Source organism: Struthio camelus, chromosome 2 (genome assembly GCF_040807025.1).
Source record: "Struthio camelus isolate bStrCam1 chromosome 2, bStrCam1.hap1, whole genome shotgun sequence".
NCBI lineage: Eukaryota > Metazoa > Chordata > Aves > Struthioniformes > Struthionidae > Struthio > Struthio camelus.
Genome location: NC_090943.1, coordinates 90,607,357 through 90,626,883, shown reverse-complemented (window position 1 = coordinate 90,626,883; position 19,527 = coordinate 90,607,357). Strand labels below are relative to the sequence as shown.

At 36.1% G+C, this 19,527-nt stretch overlaps 1 long non-coding RNA gene across 3 annotated transcripts in view; it reads left to right on the top strand.

Moving 5' to 3' along the window:
- The window catches only part of LOC138065952 (uncharacterized), a 38,731-nt gene extending 22,030 nt beyond the window's left edge, over positions 1-16,701 (top strand). The window contains exon 4 of one of the 3 annotated variants that reach the window (XR_011138981.1): positions 10,627-16,701. This is a non-coding gene — a long non-coding RNA (uncharacterized lncRNA). Of the gene's footprint in view, positions 1-2,992; positions 7,382-7,411; positions 10,555-10,626 lie in introns of those variants that run through there. The other 2 variants (XR_011138982.1, XR_011138980.1) reach the window with 2 other exon arrangements.
- The last annotated feature ends 2,826 nt before the right edge of the window (positions 16,702-19,527 follow it).

The window sequence follows — 19,527 nt, the reverse complement described above, 5'->3', positions numbered from 1 at the left end:
GAAAAAAAAAAGCTCACCAGTACTGGTAGATTTCATATATGCTGGTTTCTGCACAGAGGTTGAAGTGAGTCATATCACAAAAGCGCAATCAATATGATACGTGGCATATACTGCCTTCCTCCATTTACTTCATTTAGAGCATGTATTACTTACTGGGTTACTGCTGAGAGAAACATTAATTTTCCACAGCTGCTTCAATAATATAAGACCAGGTGTTTCCCACAGGCCAAGGCATTTTCACCCTCAAACTCTGCTTGTGAATTGCACGATTTGAAATACTGCTGAAGGAGCAGTTGAAAAAAGTGCAGTTTTATCACATGGAAGTGCTTCTTGGATCATCAGTTTTGATGAATCTGTTGTGTTAATCTTACATTTTTGAGTACTTATATTTTAACTTTACTTATAATAAAATTTTACCTTTTAAATATACTACATATTATATGAATAAACGATAATGTTTAAGTATGACTGAAACAAAAACTTTTCATACCTCTAAGAATTTTTTTTCTAAACTTTTTCTTACTGGAAATTCCAAAATCTTACCTTTTTATTCCAGTTCATAATTGAAAATGCATTTTGAAATGCTGAAATCAGAGCTATAAAAAGACTGAGCAACAACAACAGCTAAACGTCTGTACGGCCCAAACAGTTACTCTTAGCTATTTCTGATTTTCTTCTTGAACCTCTACCCGGTGTCTCACTAGCTCTAATAACCAGCAGTAGGAAGATCTCAAAATAACCAGTATTTCAGTGATATTTCCATGAGCAACAAGAGTCACCAAATTTATCTGATCTTTCTAGATTTCCCAGTTCTACGAAGTAGTATCATAACAGTCAACATATATTCTTAAAGTCTTAATACCCTTTTGTTTCAATCAAGCTATAAATAATATAAATAATATATTTCAGTTCCTGTTTCGGTACCGGTGAATAAAATGTCAATTATGAAGAGTAAGATTAACCAAGCTATTAATAATATCAGAAAGTATTCATATTTTCGTTAACTGCTGGAGGAGATTTTCTATATTTTAACTGAACTGTTTTTCCCACTCACCTGGTCTGAATTTTTGCAAACTTATAAACCTTTTTCACAGTGCAATTAGCTTAACTTAAAGTAAAAAGACTGGTAAGTAACACCCTTTCCCCAGTCACCGTGTTAAATTAACACAAGCCCTGATTATCCCTAACTTCCACTTTGCACATAGTCAGAGGTAATATAAAACATATGTACAGTATTTCAGTTTGTTGTTCTGCTCTCATCTGGCTCTATTTCCAAAAATTCTCTGGCAAAGGAGAACTACGAGTGCTTACTTAGAGGCCTGGTTGTTTTGAGCTCCTGGAAGTTAAATCCACATTTCATCAATATAAATGATTGCCCAAAACATGGAACAGTAGCGAATCAGGGTCTATGGGTTTTTTTTTCTGTTTTATATTTTCCTTATATGTTATACTTTTGAGGAAAACAAAAATAAGCATCTCAGAATTCCTTCTGACATGACAAGACAAGTTTAATAACTAAAACAAAATATACACATTTGTTAAAGCTAGTAACTTGGTCTCAGACTATCCTACCGAAGTATCAATGAGGCATACAGACAGCTCCCCAATGATACATTCCCTAACTGCACTAGCTCACATGAAAAATAGACTTTTACTTTGCCCCTTCAGATGGAGCTCAAGGAGTAAAGACAGGGTTATCTCCCAAAAGACACAGTCCCTGATAGCACGAGCTGCATTCGAACAAAAAATGTACTTTTTTCTTGTTACCCTTTTTTCTGCTTGAGACAGAAAAACTTTCTCAATGTAAAAAACCTTACACAGAATGAGATCAAGTGAAAAATAGCCAAGAAAAACAAAACAAAACAAAAACAAAAATAAAAACAAAACTTAGTAACAGCTCCCAGCAAGCAAAGAAGAAAGATACAGCATAGGTCTCCAAAACAGCAGTGTTATTTATTACTATATGTTATGAAATTTAAGGTACCTATCTATAGTAGACTGCAAATCTGAGCGTGCCAAGTTTTATCTTATATTTGGTATTATTGCATCAGATGAATTTGGTCCTATTCTTTCTCTGTCAGTAACCTGTAGGAGTGATGGAAATCCAATTTCTTAGAGTAACAGGAGACAAACAACCAGATTACCAAGCACTAGGAAACCAATGTCTATCCTAAAGAAAATCTGTCTGTAAATTCCCAAAGATTTGCTTTTGGTATTCTTACTTTTTTGTGAAACTTACAGACACCTCTCCAATAGCTCTCTCTCTACTGGAAATTATGCAGAAATATATTGTCAGCCAAGATTTGTCTTCCCCTTTTTCTGGATATAACTGGAAGTGCTATAGCAGGAGAACTTGGATATCAGGTTTCAGCTCTGCGACGGTTAGGATGGGTACTTCTGTATTGTATTTCCCAGGTTACTCAGATGCCAAAGACTTGGCAGGATCAGGATGAGGTAGGAGGTCCAGATTCAGACCTCTAAATTCTATCTCCATTCACTGTTTACTAGCTGTTGGACTCACTGCTTAGATGTTTAGACAATCAAAAACGTTAGACCTACGTGTTAAGACCATCTGAATGTAGCCTAAGTGTTTAAGAAACTGTTCATCCCTTCAAAGTAAAAAAATTAGTCACTTGCATGTCCTATGCCAATTTTATTGGATTTATACTGCATTACAAACTGCTGTAGGAATCAGGAATTCCTTGGACAATGTTTTACCAGCTAGAGTACAGCTCATATTGCGCTAGATTTTGCTGATGTCAATCTATTTCTTTTTCTGATGTGTATGAGGTCATTTAGTTCTGGAAAGATTAAATCAAATGATAATATGAAACAGTCAAATGGCTGGTAGGTCTGTAAGTAGGCTTGTATGGCCTGTCTACAGGGAGCTCAGAATCCAGTTCAAATTAGGACAATTTTTAGTTCTAACGAATCAGAGATCAGGTACGGTTCATGAACCAGGGTTGCTTATTATTAATTTTTTATATTACAGGTCCATGTACAGGTCTCAGCTGATAAGACAGTTTCACTGTGCACTGTAACTACACATACCATGAGACACTGCTCCTGAGCATTATGGTTCAATTGGAAAGATGGATAAAGGCTGGGAGAAGAAGAGGAAGAAAAAAAAAGTTATATAAGTTATATAGAGGTGAAAATACTTACCATATATCATATTCCAAGGACAGAAACAAGAGTTGGGAGAAGAACCAAGACTTCAAAGCAGAAATGGGAAGAGAACCAGTTTTTCTGAGTTTCAGCCATGTGAGATTCAAACTGAGCCCAAACACTTTTGCTACACAGCAGCACAAGCAGGAACAGATCCCCTTCTGCCTAAACCATAAATTGTATTCAGGCCATGAAATCTCAGACAGCTCCAAACATAAAAAGCCACAGCTTCTTCAGTCTTCTCCCCCTTCCTCAGCTAACTCCCAATTAGTATGCTGCTGATAGCTTCTTTCAGTAAGAAAGGATTACTCATCCTCTAAAACAAGGCAGGCAAAACACAAACGCACTTACAGCATAAATAGAAGATAAAGCAAGTGCTTTAGCCAATCTTCTTTCTGTCTCTTATATACTCTTGGTAGCGATAGCTGAAGAGCAGCCCAGAGGATAGCAGGTGTATCTGCGTATGACACACTCCTCTATACTCCTTGTAGACTCATATAGCCAGGCCTACCAACAAGCCCATCTAAATAGTTTTATCCCACTGAAGAAACTCCTTTGAAGTCATAAATTAGATCTGTTACCTTCTGGAGTTAGAGTTTTGCAGCTGACTTCTGTAGAAACTGGATCTGGTGCAGAGAAGGATGATTGAGTGCACAATATAATGAATAGCTTTTAACCAGATACTTTGCAATTTAATAAAGTGTCTGCTATATTTCTAGGTTGATGAGGGCAAACTCTGTTAGGATTGAATTTTTAATTAAGAATGTTACTGTCTCTTTCCCCTTTTGGTGTCAAATACATCATTTACATTTTCAACGTAATTTCCTTTAATATCTAAATAAATGTTCCACTTAATGAAAGCGTTTAAATAACTTTTTAATGAAAAAGTGAAAAGCAATATATAGGGTTGAGTCTAATTTTCTTGAGTTTGAAGACACATGTGGAACATGTTATGAACTAAGGAAAATATTTTGAACCTTAGGTGCTGTAAATTACAACCCTTGGTGTATATTCAAATTTTAATTAGTTTTCTTAGTTATTCTTGCCATAATCCTGATAGCTGCATGAAAAAATTGTAGATGCCTTGGTGGGGGGAGGGCAAATCATGCCTCATACATGTACATCATACATTTCTGAGATGTTTAACAAAAACTCTATAGCCAACAGTAATAAATGAAGAATATAAAATATTTTAAAGGTACTGAGTTGAAATCCTGTTCAGGTCATACTTTTATGTAAAGCCTTTTTTCACTTCATGAACATAGTTATAAATTTATTCATTCTTAACGTTCCTAAGGAAAAGTAGCAAAGAAATATATCTATCCCAGTGCACTTATGTTAAAAACTCATGTTTAAGAAATATTACTACAGTGATTAGAGCAGGAATATATTTTCTACCAAAACAGTCATATTAAACCACAAGATACGGTTTAGATGTTTAAATGACTTAGATACCAAGTCCTAATTACAGATAGCTCAGTTTTTTTTTCTCTGTTCAGAAATTCTATCACAGCAGGAACCAACATTAAATCTAAAGAAGCATTTTTAAAGCTAGCTATCTAAATAAGTTGCCTAATTTCTGAAGAGGTATAGTTTTTGATTTTTGGTTTTGTTTTTTTTGTCACATCTTACAGACTGAATGATTTTAACAGCTCTTGTCTCTCTAATTACAGATTACAAGCAGTGTCCCTTCAGAATTTCACTGTAAATTGATTTTATAGTTTATGACATCAAAAAGAGTTCATGAAAGAATACCAAGGAATATTTTTCCACCATAGACTATATAGCATAAAACATTTCTAGTAAACAATATAGTAAATAAATACTTTATATAGTAAAACTTAACTTTATTTATACCCTCAGCTATGCTATATTAGCGATTTAGAGCTTACTAGCTAGAGTTCACAACCTGTACAAATCACCTAGCTTTTCAGGTTCACTTCACGGGAATATCACGATTCCAGATGAACTGCACTGCAAATAAGTTCCACTTCATCTTGAACTATGTAATATCATCTGGGGACCAATTAAATTGACCTTTATGTGGTAATATTGAAACCAGAATTTTCCTTTCCTATGACTGCATGATAAAGACGTGAGTGGTCAAGAATCTCATTGCCATAAATATCCTGTGGACATTCATAGGAACTGTATGTATAATGAATATTGTTATCAAGAGCATCCAAGTCTCTTAAAACAGCTGAATGTCTTATTGACTTGTAATAGGACTTCATGTTCAAGTAAGGAAAGTGCTGTTCCACCCATGTGGATCCTAAACATCTGAAGTAAAGGGAGCTATTTGGTTACCCCTTCCTACAGATTTGTAAGTGGAGCGGTTTGCTTACCTCACCTCCAAGTGCTCACAAAGTGCTACAATTTCCTGAGCAAAGTTGTTGTATCTTTACCTTAAAAGGAGTTATCTGTTCTGGGTCAGTTTGAACTCTGCACAAAAGTAGCCTTTGGTGCAAGCAGTTGGCAGGCTGGTTTAGGTCCCTCTGATTTTCACAACTCAGATGTGGCAAACTGAGTAGCAAGGATTTTTAGAGAAGTGATCACAATGTGGATGGTATCTCACGTTCTGAGAATAGCAATGCTTTAGAAGGGGTAGAAAAATGATCTCAGAAGTTACAGACCTCTTTATCTAGTATGCAAAACTACAGAACAAATGTTGAAAGAAAGAATCAGTAAATGACAAGCAGAACAAAAAGCAAACACAGTTTTAGCACATGTAGGTTGTGATATTTATCTGCTATCTTTATTTGAAAAAAAAATCAAGAACATTTCTTTGATAAGGATTTGCTAGACAAGGAAAATCTGGTAAACTTAGGAAGGGAACAAACTAAACTAGAGATAACAATAGGTCACATTAAAAAGTGATATATCAGACTCAAAGGTAGTTACTAAAAGAGTTACTGAAGGATCAGTTCTGAGGTTCTAACTTAAACATTAACATTCAAGACTTTGGTACCAAATAAAGCTTGCTAATTCTGTTGATTACGTAAAGCAGAGTCATTGTCAATACAGAAATAAATCAGAATCTTATATGGGGGGAATGACCCTGAGAACTGGAACAAAGAAATGGCATGAGATTTCACAGCAAAGTGCAAGGTCATGCTTTTAGGGACTAATAACAAGAATTTCTTCCTTCACATGGGAAGTTATTAGGTGGAAATGTCAGAGGAAGAGCAAGATCTAGGTGTATTAGTCCATTATACGATTACTGTGAACCATCACTGTGAAGTAGCCATGAAAATGTCAAAAGCAATCCTAGGATTTTTCAGGCAAGGTATTTCAGAAAGAAATATGGAAGTATTAATGTCATTGGAGCAGGCACTCCTAATATATCAACGGGAATGTTGCATATAATTCAGGTCAATCATGTTCGAGGGTGATGAATTGAATCTCAGGTACATTTCCACTGAATGTTAAACCTAAGCTTACTGCCAGCAAGCCTAGTTACCACCGCTGTCAAGTCCCCAATAAGGTACTGGTATCAGCTGGAAAGTATTACTTACTCACAGTATCTTCCTCCTCTTTTCCCTTTATGGAGAGCAGGTTCTGGCGTGAGCTGAATTGCAGTGTTGTTAACTGCAGCCACTGTTCAGACAGTACTGTGTAAGCATAACCTTGAATGGGAGCAGAGAAGAGCTACAAGGATGATCATAGTAGTATAGTGCTTATCTTGCAAGAGGAGTCTGAAAGGTCCTGGGTTGATTAACCTAGAAAACTTGGTGCTGAGATGGAATATATAAATCAGTTCAGCAAGATAACCTATAGGATTTCATTAAAAAGAAAAAGAATATAAATGAATTAAATGAATATATTTAGTGCAGAAACTGGAAGACACTTTAAGATCATCAGAGGAGTGAGGGATGCATGTTTTAAATCTGATGCTGGTAGTGCTGGCAGAATTAGGCCCTGCAGTCTTCAAAGCCTCTTTCCACGTATACTCCCCCTTTCCCCCCTCCCCAACACCACAGAGCATGCAGACACCAGACTGCCTTCTAATTTTATATTTTAGAGTTTGACATTTATAAAACTTTCAGTTATATAGTAGACTAGATGAAATATGGTAAGAACTGCATTTTCAAATTGGAATTGGCTATATCACACTATATAACAGCTGGCATTAAAATGTCACCAGTGGTTTTCTTTATTTAGTGTCTTCTTCCAGCCTTAAGTCTACTCACACACCCACACAAAGTAGGTAGATTTGACTGTAAAATACAGAACTTTTTTTCAGTTTTGTCTTTGCACATGTTATTTCAAGAGAACTACCAGCTCCCCGTGGAAGGAATCTACAGCATGTGAATATGGCATTATATTAAAGATGCTTGGCTTCTTCCGGAAAAAATATCCAGCTACCACAGCATTTGCCAAGGCTGGAGAATGCTACCGTTAAGCTAGAAGGTTGAACTTCACCACAACATAGGTGATGCCCAATGAAAATAACTGGGACTTGTGCCAATATGTTTCAAGAATAAATTAAAGCAAATTACTTATTATTTACTAACAGCAGCTGTTAAATTCTGAATAATTTGTAGCACCTTAAATTAAATTTTCAAGGCTTCCAGTGAGATGCCTAGGAACTGCACTGATCATTTTGCACTGCCTTAATATACAGACAGCAGTAATTAATCTCTCAAGACTTTATTCTTGACTCCATACTACTCTTTGACAAAAAAAAAAAAAAAGCAAAACCCCTCAGATAAATTGTTTGGGAAGTACTTTTTTTATTCCTCTAAAGTTTTGAGTAGCAATTGAGAAGTAACTTTCTTCAGGCTAATAGATGGCACTGACGGAGACCAACATACTATTTGATATTCCCAAGTATTCATGGCTTTACACATGAAGTACAGAAGAGTGACTTTTCAAAATAAAAAACAGCCAAATTTTGCATATGCTTCACTTTGGGAAGGGGTTGGGAAGGCCAGATAGTTCTGATTTGGAAACTAGCAGTGTTTTCTATGCAGGCTCTAGACTTCTGGGGGAAAATGAGTTATTCACTTTTCTCACAGGCTCCATACAAACTCTTATTCTTAAGTACTGTTGCTGTTATATAAAATCAAAACACAAGAGCTTAAAGAAATAGCACACTCAACTTGCAATGCAAGTCCTCCTAGCAGATAGGCAAAATTAGCCAAAATAAGAGTTTTATAGCAGCTTAAGGAAGCATATGGTGAAGAAAAGAATAAGACTCTTCCTAAAGTCAGGCATATGCACAGGGCATAAGCACGGCTTACCTCATGGCTTGGGGTGGAAGTTGTAACTTTATTCGCTGGGTGAGCTTCCACTAACATTGCTATTGGTAGGCTTAAGAAAAGAGTGATGATACATATAAGGACTATTTTAATTGCAAGACTGTACTCTTTGTTAGTGAAGGTGTGTAATTACCAAGAATCCTTTCCATCAATGATTCATGCCAAAGCATGTAACAATAATATTTTCCATATTCCATTTCAGGCTGTTATTTCATAAATGCTAGTCTAATTTTCTTCAGTAAACCATTCTATGAAGCTTCCGACCTCTTCCAAAATTAATACCGCTACATTTTCCATCTGTTAGCATTAATTTTACAGCTGATATTAGAAGTGAAGGTAATAAGCTTTCCAGAAGAAGAGTGAAGTTAGATTGTTTAACTTTCTCATTGATTTTCTTTTACTGTTCAAATTCCAGAAGGACTGAGGGCTGTAATAAACAATTTACATTGTGTAATGAGGTTTAGAATTTGCTGTGGGAATATTATATGAAAGAGGATGGAAATGCTTTCAATAGTTTACCTTATTCTACTATAAAAGAAGAGAAGGTTATTCAGAAACTTCACAAATGTAATCCACATCATAGGCTTATGTTTTCTTGAATTTAGTCTCGGCTTTAAAGTGATTAAATAGCAATAGCAGTGAAAAGTTCTCTACTATTTGTGATCTCTGTATTTTGTTTTATTTTATATAACAGCTTTGGGTCATTAAATAACAGGCTCTGTGTAAGGTTAAAGATTTATTTTTACAATAAAACAATTACATTTTGAAATACACAGTGGGATTTTGGCTGAAAAAAAGTTGTGCACGAGGTATAACAAAATATTGTTTTGATCCTCTTAGTTAATCATATTGAATGTAAAACCTACTTATGCAGAGTCTCATTCTGCTCCATTGTCCATTTAGAAATCAAATTAATAAAGACCAAGAGAAACAGCTCTATTTTTAAATGATGCAATCAGAGCAACATGTTTTAGTGTAGTAAAGGCTTAGAAGAGAAGGCAGTTAAGAGAATTGCATCAAAACAAACACAACCTGCATCAAAGATTAAGATTTTACCAAAGCAAAATGAGGATAAAAAATAGAACAAAATCAAACTTACAAATAACTAGTTAAAAATAGCTTCTACTTCACAGTATGTTTTAGTTAGAGTTTGATTGTCTTTGTTAAAATTACTGTTGTAATATCAGATGTGCAAAACAAGGAGGTTTTCTTTTTGAAGTGTACTCCTAATGGTTAATTTCACTTGAGTTCAGATAAGCTTCAGCCAGCCACTTTGGAAAATTTCTATTAAATGTCATGCATAATTACATAAAACTTGTAAAAATTTATAATCATCATACTTTTGGGTGCTTTCAAGATTCTGGAGAACCTCTCAAGCATTACGAGTCTGCTACTCAGCTTTCCTGTTAAGCAGCCAGCTGCCTTGGAATTCAATTAAAAAATGTTTTTCATTCATTTTCCAAGTAATCAATTTAAACTTGAACAAAAATATTGAATTGACTATGAAGAAATGTGGCTGCTACATTTCATAATAAAATATGGTAATCTGGCATGGCCTGTAATTAAAGTTGGGTTTCTTAAATAACGTATTGCAAAATTTCAACTTGAGAGCAGGTTGTCGGATTTTCTTTTCCTTCTGTAGGATTAAGAAAACCACTGTATCAGATTATTACAAAATGAAAGCATTGTTTTCAAAAAAATGACAAACACTGGGAGCAATGCCATCACAGTGCTATCTCTCAGCAGCATCCCAATAGATTAGTTCTATACTGAAGAGTTAATATGCTTTTGGGAGAGTAGGTATTACAGCATCCTAATGAAATTATGAATAAAAAAGAAATCCTAACATGTGCGTGAAGCAGATCTTTTTACCTGAGGAAAAACTCAGGTTCTGTTCAGTATGAATGATTATATGTATACCTAAGCCAACACCTCTTTAACGATAAAATGTCTAAAGATGTTGGGCTTACATAAAAAGTGAATCATTGCTATGTGTATATATTAAAAATTGCAAAGAGAATGTCAAGTATAATACAGAAGGTGCACAGCTTCCTGGAATGTGAACTAAGCAGCAATAGTAACAGTGTGCTTTTCTTTATTTCTTTCGAAGTATCTGTATAGCATTGCCCGTATTTCAATGTATTTGTTTTATAAATAAAGTATACTTTAACTATATGTTTTTTTTTTTTTTTTTTAGATTGTGCTGCTCTTAGGCCTTCTAGGCGACCAAAAACTGTTCTGAGAGAACCTACTTACCCTAGGCAATGCAATTGTGAGCACCTCATCTTCACCCTTTCTTCTTCTCCGTTTTAACTTTTGGTGATCTGCTACATACTTTATCCACGCTTTGCCTTATCATGAGTTAGAAAGCATTAAAAAGTATACTATTCTCAGTACTCTGTTTTTTTTACGCTAGCTCAGTTAATATGAAAAAAGAAGATTAAAAAAAGCCAAATCTGGAAGGGAAAACAATATAATAGCTGATACTCCAGTTTTCAAAGGTTGTTAATGAGTGGCAAATAAAGCTTTCTTCTAGATGAAATAGTCTCGTAAGTAAAGTGTGCCACAGTTGAGTTCTATTCACAGGAAGCCCTGGACTTCATGATCTGGCTACGCAAGAAATTTTAGTTCTAAGATTTGTTTTTCTGAATTGAAATAATCTCTGTAGCCACATAACAAAACTCTTCAGGGTCAAGGCCAGTCCCAGTTTTCGGAGGTGACTGGGGAAGAAGTGTCTGGCCCTGTAGCAAAGGTGCCTAGCCTAGCTGCAGGCCTAGAAACCTAGTGGGAGTGCCATGATTTTATTCAGGTGGTAGGGGTACAAAGTTGCCACGTAATGGAAACTGCGCTGAGTGTCCGCTGAGTGCCTGAAGAGGACGCACATAACCGGCGCTGAGGTGCAGCGTGGTAGCAGACCTGACATCTCAGCCCCCTTTTTAAGAGATCTGGTTGCGCTCTGCTGCTGCCACCTAAAATAATCCTGAAACCTATGTCAGAATGTTTCCCCGTGTTTTCACTTATCTCAGGCTACATGTGCAATTCTGCTTAATCCAACTCCCCGTGTCTGTCTGCCTCAATCACCGTCATACCAAACTGCTGTGCGGCGATGTGCGCTGCAGAAAGGAGAGCACCAAAGGGGCTGCGCTGTGCAGCTTCTGTATTACGTATTTCAGCTTCAAGTCCAGGGGGTCGTCAGCTTCCAGCCCTTAAAATATCAGTTCAGAATCCGTTCTGAATTCTGTTTGACCAGAATGCGTTCCCTGATTTCAGAGATATAGCCAAGTAGAGAAATGGATCTTCTTGTTTGGTTATAACACATTATCTGGTACATAGCACACAATACGTACGTGAGATTAGAGTAGTTTGAACCAGGTTAGATAACTGCTTACCTGCTACTGTTTTCACTGTCCTATGGTTGATTCTTCCCCTCTTGCAGCTGACCAGTCACTACTATTCTCCTTTTCCACTCTCAGATTTAAGACCCAGCCATTCCATGAATTTGTCAGAAAATTATGGTAATCTGCCTAATTCTGGCTATGGAAAGCACCACAGCATGTAGCAACTGTTACATAAGGAAATATACTTTTTCAGCTAATAACATGTTTTTCAGGAAAAAAAGTTATCTTTAGAAAATGTTTTACTATGACTAACAGGAAAGACCCATGCCACAGACAGTCTTAAAAGCCCGGTTAGCTCTAGCAGAAAAAGAAGGGTATTTAAACACCTCCGTACATACTTCTGTTTTGTGCCCTAGGATATTCCAAGCAACCTACTTCAGAGGAATCATTTCTCATACTTTACCAGCTTATTTAGAGAGATATAATATATCAGGAAGCAAATGCAATGCCTTCCAAAGCCTGATGTTGTGCAATGATAGGCAATGTGGAATCACAGTATGTCACTTTCCTGTATGATCTTATTCTACATAACTGTGAACATACTCCCTGATGTCAGCTACAATGTACAGGGGACTACACTTCCCTTTGAACATCTGCTGACAGTTAAAATATTGAATGGAAGCACAAAGCACTTAGTGTTGTGGGTTAGAGCTAGTCAAACAAATCAAATGCAAATTAAATACCTCTTGTAATTATCCCTTTCAATATTCAAATGTGTGTGTGTAGAGGGGGGGTACTTTTAGAGTGATACTTTTTTTTTTTTTTAAACAAAGCATTCTTCTTCCTGAAGTGGTCTCCAAGTCACTTAAGCGTCATTCAGATAGAGATGTCAAAGAGCTTCTGTCAACTTCATTTATGATAAATATTTCACCCTCTCCCTGAACTTTTAGCTTTCTACATAATTATGGAGAAGACGAGGCTGCTTTGTTTAGTACTATATTACAGGCAGCTCATCAGCAGGGCAAGAGCTTTCTTCAAATCATAATTCTTAAAACTGATTCCTGAAGAATTCTGAAGAACCCAGAAAAGGCACTAAGTAAGTGCTGCGTTCTTCTTTCAGACTAATTGGATGGTCCTCTGCCATGATTTGCCTTTGGACATTCTGCTTATAAAATGAGTCATTCCTACCTGATGTCCTAGTTCAACATTATGTCAAATGTAGGTCTCTATCAGAAAGGAATGGTGAGTGAAAGGCACAGAGGGAAGGACAAAACCTGAGATTCTTCACTTGAAACACTTGGGACTGAAGTTTACTTGGATAACAAACCACAGATGATAAACAAACAGACAAATTCTTCTGCTCCACTGACAACACAGCTTTGTTGAAAGCTTTTATTTTGTCAAAATATGCTAATTCTAAAGAAAAAAACAGCACTAAGAAAGATCAAATACTTTCGTTTTATATAAGTATTACAATATTTCATTTTCATAAGCTGAAATATTTATTTTTACTTGTATCATTTTGATATATTCCATTTGACTATTGTTTAAATATAATGTCATATTTTAGTAGTTTGCAAAAGTCCTGAAGAAATGAACAGACCTTACTGGAACAAAATGCTTTGACACCAGTATAAAACATCAACATCAACATTTTTTCACAAATAGTGATCCGAAATCATGCATGCAAAGTTTCTCCTAACTGATGCATCTTAGAAGGTGAATCTTGCTATTTGCAGATTTAGCAAGCAAAAGTAGTAATTACTTTGCATTTTGCTTAGTGACATCAGCTGCAAAAATCGAAATATGAGTATGAAATAATGACCCCTTCCCCACAGTCCTACAGCTGAAGGTTATCTTACAGTTTTGATTTTCTATGACTACACAATCATGGCAACAGTATTCAAATATAAGCATATTTAAGTGCAACCGGTGACCTGTAACGTCTATGAACCCTTCAGTGTAGCCATGTTTCTTAAACCTTTTGTGCCATTTAATCTGCCTGATCTCTTCTGCAAAGATTTCCCCTGACAAACTGGCAACAAAAGAAACAATGGCCTTTCCCTGAACAAAAAAAAAAAAAAAAAGCAGCAGCTTTGGGCAGTCTGCCTTTACAAGTGCCAACAACATTTCTTTCAAAGGCACCTGCTGTTTCACATCAACCCCAGCCTGCAAAGGACAACAGCAGTGACAGCATCCTTTTTTCCGCTGTGTGAGACCGGAGTCATGGATTGTATACAGATGGCTTTAATTTATGCCACGCAAACAAGCCTCGGTTTCCTTAACCTTCAAATTATGAGTCGTAAACATTTCCAAAGAGGGTAAGGGGAAGCAAACCATTTCAATAGAAATGAACTCAGAAAAGGTTTGCTTTAAAAACGTTTGCTACTTTTCCAGTGTATTTAACGGAGCTTGAAGTTGCAGGTTAAACTCCCAGATACAAAAAGCATAGATTATTAGCCATCAGCACCTTTGTTTCTTTAATGTTTATCCAGGACCATTGACTTTGCCTTTAGGTAGAGATGAACCTAATGTGATGGTAACAGGAGAAAACTGCCAGCACAGTACTGCATTTTAGCAACGCCAATTCCCATGACAGAAGGTCTGAAAAGATACACTTGGTGAGAACACAAGGGTTCATCACCACTGCACTGGCAGAGTCAGCATTATTACTGGAGCTTGCAGAAACATTCAGTTTTTTTTTAAGGCTGTCATGCTGGGGTTTTCCCCTCTCCCTTTCCTTTTTCTTGTGTTTTCTAGAGGAAAGCATACAGAAAAATATAGGTTTTCATTGCACAGCTACAAACTTTAAAGAAAGCTGGCTCACAGGCTGATGGCTCAACATGATTACAAACAGACACAGAGCTATACATGCTGAGCTACTTTTTCTTTTCTTCTTTTTCTTTCTAAGAATTCTAGAGTTAATTCTGAAACACACAAATCAATCTGTAACAGCAAGCACCTAAATCAGAATGCTTCACTGACCAGGCAACTTTAAAAGAACTGTGATTTTAAAGGATCCTTGTGTTTTCTTTGATGAAAAAAAGCAAGTAATTACAAGTCAGTCAGTTACTATTCAGAGAAGTTCAAGTTATATCATTTAACTCGGCATAAATATAAGTGCACTAGTTTACAATAACACATAAGTAATATTGAAATACATCTGTCAGTTTTAAAGTTTGAAATTCAGATTGTGTGTTTGTGTATAAAATTCAGCAAATAAAAGTTATTGTTTACCTTGGGTGCCCTCTTCATAGTTTTAAGCATAACATAAAGAAGCTTTTGCTCAGATATATCTTTATCTTCAAAAGACTGAAATATGACTTTTGCCTACGTTTGATTGTTCTCTGAAAAAAAGAAATAACTTTATTCCTTTTATTTATGAATAAATTATTTGCTAGGGAGATAAAAAGGGCATTCTTGTATTGGATCTGTTACCCTTTTTACAAAATTGACAGAAAAAATTTTAGTTACAAAAGGGAAAATGGTGCATAGACCGTATTCAACATTTAGAATGCTCTTGTGTTGTGAAAAGCTGAAATATAAATCTTCAAAGTACTCATGGGACTAGTTTCAGTAATGGATCATTTTGCTATATCAAAGAACAATTAACTTCATTAAAAATTTAGAAATATGTCTAATTTTATTCATGAATATATCTAACATTAATTAAATTTCCCATTTGAGAAAAAAAAGAAACACATATTCAAGTATGAGCTTAAGTGTTTTCTTACATGCTTATATCTCACTGAATTCACTGAAATGTAAGCAGGTGCTTTCATAACCAGAAATATTATTTTCGTTACTGAAAATTCTTTTTGAAAAGAATGAAATGTAATTAACTGGCATATTCTGGGTCAAGCTTCTCTAAAATATGAACAAAGTTTAAAAAGAGAAAAGGTCTGTTCATTTCTTCTTAACTTTAGGTCATGACCGTATTCCCTAGGGAACATCAGACAAAATTAGAACATTCATTTGCTTAGGATGTTTTAGGCGGAATCTGAACTGCATGACTCAAGATCATCTCAGCAAGTCAGAAGACACTGCATTTCTTTGCTAGCGTGGCCTCACAGTTTAACATTAGCACAAGATTGTATTTCCCAATAGAGATAGCAAACAGTGGAAAAATAAGCTGTTACATACTGGAAATCTGTTAGAGTAAATTTTTCCATGTGGTCCCTAATATCTTTCATGGTCACTTCAACTTCAGTTAGATCTTCTCTTTGAATATCCCCTATCCCCACCCTACCCAATTATGTAAGTGTTTTCTTCCCAGGGTCACAGCCAAATGCAATTTATAAGTGTGATATTTATTCAAGATACTACATTGAACAGACACCAAAGAATTATAATTGTCTCTGCTTCACCTTAAAAAGTTTAGCACCCACTGACAACAGCCAGGTCACCTCCAAAACTGGCCAACAACAAGCAAGGATTGTTAATGTGGTGCTTACCTTGCTGTTAAGTATTTTTAGGGAAATGCTTCCTTTTGTCTAGCAAGATAGCTTTCCAAACTCAGTATGTGACATCTTTATACAATGGAAGCCTATGTCTTGTAAACTTATACAGATGACAATGCAAATATGTAACAGAAACTAAAACACAAGGTTCTTACTCAGTTATGCTGGTAATTAAACAACTTTCGAGCAGCAATAGGCGTGGTCTTTGGGGAACACTGTGGTCACGAGGAAGACTGCTTTCACTATTAACTGGAACAATCAATACTGATTTAAGTGCACAGCTCCACTGTTTAGTCTATTATTGTTCATATGTAAAATCACATGCGTAAAGTTTGTATTTGAATTTATGGATTATCTTACACAACAGGCAAGTTAATGTAAGAATTCTATTCAAATAAAAAAAAATTGTTCAAGTAATATATAATTTTGGTGACATGTATGTACTATTCTGTTTGTTACTTTGCCTTTGTCATGCCAACACAGCTGCTGGGGAGCTACACGATAAGCATGACTACTGAACTGACCTTCGCTAAGAGTAACTTTTTTTCGTGGTCCATTGATCCAATTTATGGCCTACCCTGTAAAGGGTTACATTAGCAACACAACAGAGGAATTCTTTAAGCTACATTGCTACCAGCAGAAATGTCTGTCAAACCATAACCCGAAGGACACATGCACTGTCCTCACCATTTTACTTTAACGTACTCTATAGTGTGTACTAAGATATATATTGTGTGGGATAAGACAAGAAGTGCACTGGTCTACAAGCTACAGGCCAAATTCTGTCTTGACCTATACTTATGGTTTGATTTCAGTTGAATTAGGAGGCACACAAGCTACAGCAGAACTTCCTCTCAGGTCAGGAGCGTTCTGACTTGCTCGCCTCAAGTTCTGACTTGCTCGCCTTTCTTGTGTTAACTCTGCATCCCTTCACTTTGGTTTTTATCTATGGACTATAAACATTTGGTTATTTGTACCACGCCTGAGGGTGCCACTGATCACAGCACATCCTGAATTTTATCCCACCCTAAACAGAGGATCTTGCCAAGAAGCACAATTTGAAGAAAAGAGAAGAGAGAACTGAAAAAAAAGGAATGGAGAAACAAATCAAGCAAAATAACTGAAATAGGTTTGGGAAGGACTTTAAAACATTATAAACTAATGACATTGCTGTCATGCTGTGGCAATCTAATTTGACCCAAAAAGTATCCAGGAATCAGGATGCTTGAACTGACTCAAAGCTTTTCTTTAATTAGGTAACATGATGGATTCCATGTATGATAGTATTTGGCTAAGCCTAGAGGAGGAAATAGAAGTGGAAATATGATTAATGACACCAATCATAAAGTCTACCATCTCTTCCAGCATTTAACATTGTTAATATGACTTTGAGCCCAAATTTGTAATACTTGAAAATGATCCAACCTTTTGTTGTGTTTAGTTAATGAGAACAGGCAAAAATAAAAATTTCAGGATAGCTGAGTTCAACCTTTTACTGTGAAATACATTTCTGTTTGGTACCAAACATACTTGCAGCACTTTAGAGTGTTTTGGCAGAACTGCATACTACAGAAGACTCTAAGGCTACATGCGAGTTCATAGAAGTACACCATTTATAAAACCTGATATAGCAATGTCAGCGGCGTGACAGGATACCTTATTAGTAAGTTAGGAATTCCACTATATTTTAGCTCTAGCACTGCAATTTTTTTCATTTGGACAACAAACTGCTATGCTGGAAATCATATCTTGTGCATTTTGTTCCTCACTTACTCAAGAATTGGTTTGGGACCGCAGAAGACCACAGGGACACTTTTGATCTGGTCTATCCTCAATCACAAAACCACTCGCTTTCTTCCCTGCATAGACTGTGCAGTAGTCAGAAGACTAGGAGGTCATTTCTGAGAAGATTTACCAGCATGAAATGAAGCTCTTCCGCACCAAATGTGGAGGGAAGTATTTTGGGTCTGTTTCTCCAAGTATGTATTTGCTGAATCAATTCAGAATGAGATCAATTTTCTTTTTCTTTTCATACAGAACTTTATAGAGCTCTACTTTTTATTTTTTAAAACTACCGACATTTATGCATACCCTGGACATGATATTTAACGTTCTGAAAGCAGCAGCGTTCAAGAATGTCAGCAGCCCACAGGCATAAAGTCTCTAAGGACTTTTCATATCCCTGTGTCTGGTTACGAATATACCAACTTTAGAAGTTTTTACTCTCCAGCCACTTGCTCATCACTGTCTTTGTGCTAGATGCTATCTGCTCAGATGCTGGCAGACAACTTGTGAGTGTGTTTATTATCCTATTTCGCTGCAAATGAGCTGGGTTAGTTTAAACTGCTTAAACTGTAGATCTTTTCATCTGAAGCAAGCTGGCAAGTGATTACAAGAGCACCTCAGCCAGAAGATCTAAACAGATTGTACCAAGCAGCTGGATTAGTTATATTTAAAATAGATACAGGGAACTTCCCAGAAGGCACAGGCAGGAGAGAACTCTTGATCAAGCCCCTCAGCAAATTCATTCTTCATTTTGACTAGTTCACCTCCACTCAACTGACAAAGAAAGAGGGGAATCCAGAGACTGCAGAGAAATCTGAGGCAGGGCACAAGCGGTTCTATCCATACGTGTATGTACCACCAATGAATATGTGAAGAAACAAAATAAAATGTGACTTTGAATTCTTCCTTGCTGTACTGAAAATGGGAAAATAAAAAGATCTTTAAGAAGTGCCTGTTTAATTATGATGGTCAGTTATTTATAAAAGGCCCAGAGAGTGCAGGGTGCAGCAATTCTTTTTAGCTTAGCCTGGTACAAAACCTCATTTTTATGAAAGAAAAAAGGCTTAAAACTACAAAAAGTACTACAGTGAAATGGAAGGAGACATGACCAGATAAATATACCTCCCTGGAAAGAGCATTATTGATTTTTATAGTGTTTGTTCTGCAGGGATTTTTGATTCAGTTCTGGCAGCCATTCAGAATCTGCATTTAAACTTTTTTTTTTTTAAAGTGATAATCCTGATCCATTTTCTCAATGTCAGGAAATAAAAGTGTATTCTTAATGAAAAAGGCACTCTAGATATAAAATATTTAAAAGCTTTGTGCTAGAATACTTACTGGTTAAAAAAATGGAGTGGAGGTGCGGAGGACACTTACATTTGTTTTGTATACCAATGCCAACAAGCAATTCAGCCAAGAATCAGCACTCCACCACCATCCATCAGGCCCACATTTTTTATTGAGGATGAAGTCTGAAAATTATTGATGACTTGAGGTGCAAAGACTGTTTCGAGC